This window comes from Bison bison, unplaced genomic scaffold (assembly GCF_000754665.1).
Source record: "Bison bison bison isolate TAMUID 2011002044 unplaced genomic scaffold, Bison_UMD1.0 scf7180017864537, whole genome shotgun sequence".
NCBI lineage: Eukaryota > Metazoa > Chordata > Mammalia > Artiodactyla > Bovidae > Bison > Bison bison.
Genome location: NW_011495085.1, coordinates 1,421,355 through 1,425,558, shown reverse-complemented (window position 1 = coordinate 1,425,558; position 4,204 = coordinate 1,421,355).

Sequence of the window (4,204 nt, the reverse complement as noted above, 5' to 3'; positions counted from 1 at the left end):
AGTAGATGTTGTTTAAAGTCGCTAAATTAGAGGCAGTAGAAACCCCAAACAATCATGCTGTCTAAAGTCTACACTGAGTTATTCCCATCATATCTCTCCGTTGTGCTTCGCACTGTGTGATATTTCATGATCTACATGTTACCTATTTTCCATCACTAGAACGGAAGTGACCTGGAGAGAATTTCTTGTTTGTCTCCTAGTTTTGTTTCCAGTATGTAGAGCAGGGTTGAGGGACATGTCTTTCCACATTTGTGGAAAGACACATGGAAGTTGTCCTTCCTTATTCTCTCTGCCCTCACTCCTTTCCCCAGAGTTCATTTCTGTTACCACCTTCAGTTCCAGTTGTATTCAATCACGCATATACATATTCACATATGTAACATTAAAGCACTCTAATGTGGTTTTACTTTATGTTTCATTCTTTGGCTTGCTGTTTCCAGTTAGCATTTCAGAAATAGCTCCATTATCACTTCCCATTCATTTAATTCTCTTTTCCTTACTGCATAGGATCACATAGTATGCTTCCCTGGTGGCTCAGTTGGTAAAGAATCAGCCTGCAATACAGAGGAGACGTGGGTTTGATCCCTGGGTCGGGAAGATCCCCTGGTGAAGGAAATGGCAATTCACTCCAGTATTGTTGCCTGGAAAATCCCATGGCCAGAGGAGCCTGGTGGGCAAAGTCCATGGGGTTGGGAGAGTAAGGCACAAATTAGTGACTAAACCACCACCCATCACATAGTATAGATGTGTTGCTGTTTAGTTAACGTTTCCTTGGTAACATTTAAGTTTTTCCATTTTTAAACAATATCACTGTTATTTAAGTCATACAATTTCTTCTTTACATACACTTTCACGTAGATTTGTTCACGTAAATATATTGGTGTATAATAGATCCTAAAAATGGAATTGCTAGAATATAAGTGGTGCATGTTAGATTTCTACCAGTTTTTCTTACCTGAGCTGTTTCAATAATTTATTAGGAGATCATGTTACCTCCTGGTCTTCCTCACTCCTGCATCCCGCAAACTTTTAGTGTGTCACTAACATGTCTCTACAGTCCATGGGGTCGCTAAGAGTCAGACATGGCTAAGCAACTTCACTTTCACTTTTCACTTTCATGCATTGGAGAAGGAAATGGCAACCCACTCCAGTGTTCTTGCCTGGAGAATCCCAGGGACGGAGGAGCCTGTTGGGCTGCCATCTATGGGGTCGCACAGAGTCGGACACGATTGATGCAACTTAGCAGCAGCAGCAGCGTATCTCTGATAATGCAACAAAGAACCTTAAACCTTTCAGTGTTTCCTTATAGTCTAAGAAATAAAGTCTCACCTTCTTAATTGGGCATTCACAGCTGCTTTTGTATTTTCTGAAACTTCTAGCCTCACACAGAACTGTCTGTGTCCCATGCTTTATTAATGAGTTTATGGGGAGATCCGTTCTCCAAGCATTTCTGGCAATCTGTCTTCTGCATGTCTCTCTTACTTCTTCCCTCCCCAAAAAGGCTAACCTCTGCCTGCCCCTGACCTTGCATGTAGCTCCAATGCTGTCTTTTCTAATTAAATATTTCTTTAGTTTCCTTGTCATTGACAATGCTTTTATATTGTAGAGTTTTTTAATGGTTCACAAATACTTTACGTAGTTTTACATTCTTTAATTCTTAAAAAAATTCTTTAATTTTTATATTCTTTAATTCTGGTAATAGTATAAGTTTTGCAGATGAGCAGACTGAAGTTAGAGAATTTAAATGATTGACTAAAGCCTGCTGCTTTTTAAGGGGCAGAACTGTGGTGTAGAAACTTCTAATTCTAAGTCCAGTGCACAGACTTCTATGCCTTGGCTGTCTTTCTTCCAAGTCTCTGCTTTGCTGCTTCTGGGCTAGTCTAGTCTTTGCTGCTTATCCAAAAATGTAAAATGATGTACATTTTGCATTTTCCTTTGTTATCATGTATTCCCTTCTAGAGCATAAGTTCCTTAAAGTCAGGAGCTTCACTTAACTTAATTTTTGAAAAAATTCCCACCACTTCTTATTATGTCAGCAATGTTTAGTCAGTGAGCAAAGATGAAGGAATCAATTACATATCCATCACATTCAATAGGGGAAAGCAAGCTGTATTTGGACAGAGAAAAGCCTGGTTGAGGCTGGCCAAGACAACCTCCTCTTTGTGGTCTGTGCTTGGGTTTGCATCTTACAAGCGTCTAAGATGAGCTGCCCTCCCTGTGCAGGGTCTGTGCACACGTGGTTGGTCCCCAGGCACCCAAGCACATGACTCAGCCAGTATTTTCACAAACCAGCTTATAAAAGGTATATATAGCACACTTTCTAATACCACCTGATTGTTAGTCATCAGTCTAAGGAACTGGGCAGAGATTTTAGCCACTTTGAGTCACTTAGACTTTGAGTCACCTCCAGCAGACTGAATGTCAAATTCGCTCTCCCTCCCAGGACCAGAGGCTTTCCTAGGGCCAGGTCAGGGCAAGGCTGCTCCTACTGCATCACATGAGAACAAGCAACTCTCTAGTTTACAGAGAAATCTGTAAAGCCATCACGCATGCTCAGAGACTAACCCTCAGACCCAAGTGGAAATTGAAGATGCTCGCACAAATATGGGTTGGCCAAAAAGTTTGGGTTTTTCCACATCATCTTATGGAAAAAACCCAAATGAACTTTCTGGCCAACCCAATATATTAAACATTGATTTTCTTCATTCTTTTAAAAATTCTTGACATATATCATGAGTGATTCTTGACATATATCATTCATTCCTGCTAAGAACCATATTATCAAAGATTATTCACCTTGATAAGAAAACTAATTCTCAGTGAAATCAAGATGAAGTCATGAATTCATTACTGCTTATAATTAGACCAGCGTCTTTTCCATTTTTCCAGCTCCCAGTGGTCTGCCTGACAACTGGATAAAAGAAGTTGCTGGAGGTTATAAGCAGGTCTTAAAGGCTGGGGTGTATTAAAAATTTGTGAACAGGGCTCTCATTTTTCCTCAGTAGAAGTATACAATTCTAAGCCTTCCTCATATTTTAGTTTGTTGTTAAATTACATAAGGGCTTCCCTGGGTGGCTTAGGTGGTAAAGAATTTGCCTGCAATGTGGAAGACCCGGGTTCCACCCCTGGGTTGGGAAGATCCCCTAAAGACACAAATGGTAACCCACCCCAGTATTCTTACCTGGAGAATTCCATGGACAGAGGAGCCTGGAGGGCCGCAGTCCGTGGGGTTGCAAAGAGTAGAACACAACTGAGTGACTAACACACAAATTTCACAAGTAGTGTTTGTGAAAAATAGATATATTTCCAACAGCACTGAAGCATATAAACAGTGGAAGCCTCCATTGTCCCCCTGCTTTTATTTCCATGAGTAGGAACTGTTAGCATTTTGGGTTATATATTTCCAGATGTGGGAGAGCAAGAGTATATAAGATATATTCTCATTAGTGCAGTATTCAGCAAGCTCTTATTTTCTTTCCAGAATATATCACACATCCCTTCCATGTTAATACATAACTTCCATCTTCCAGTTCCCTCTGGCTAGAGGCTGACTTTTACACAACTTCCTCTGTAAGATGGGCCTTGTTTATATTCATGTATTTGCTTGTCCAACCATCCGGGAAAGATTGTAGTCAGAAGTGAGGCAGTGCGGATGGCAGGGTCTGCATTACTCTGTGACTCTAGGCAAGGTGGGGGGAGGTGGGAGGTGATGAGGGCTTCTTGGCCTTTGACCCCACCTTGTTTGAGTTCAAAATGATCTTTCCTCGCAACAGAAGCATCACTCTTAATATTTGAGAGGAAGCTGTAAAACAAAGTAGAACATTTTTCTTTTTAATTATTGATTACTGAGTCATACCATCCTCTGGATACTTCTCTGGAGATTTGGAAGAAAAAGTCTTTAGCCTGTCAATTGCATTTTCATTTCGTAGCATTGACTCGGGGTTTCTAATAGCCTGTGTATTTTTAAACAGGCTATTTTTAGAACAGTTTTAGATTCATGGCAAAAATAAGAAGGTGCAGAGATTTTCCCTATGCACCCTGTGTTCTCATACGCATACCCTTGTCTGTTATCCATGTCTGGCATCAGAGTGGTGTATTTGTTAAATTTCTCGACTTAAATTGATACTTTATTTTCACCCAAAGTCCATTGTTAACATGAGAGTTCACTCCTGGTGATGTGCAGGCTATGGATTTGGAAATATTT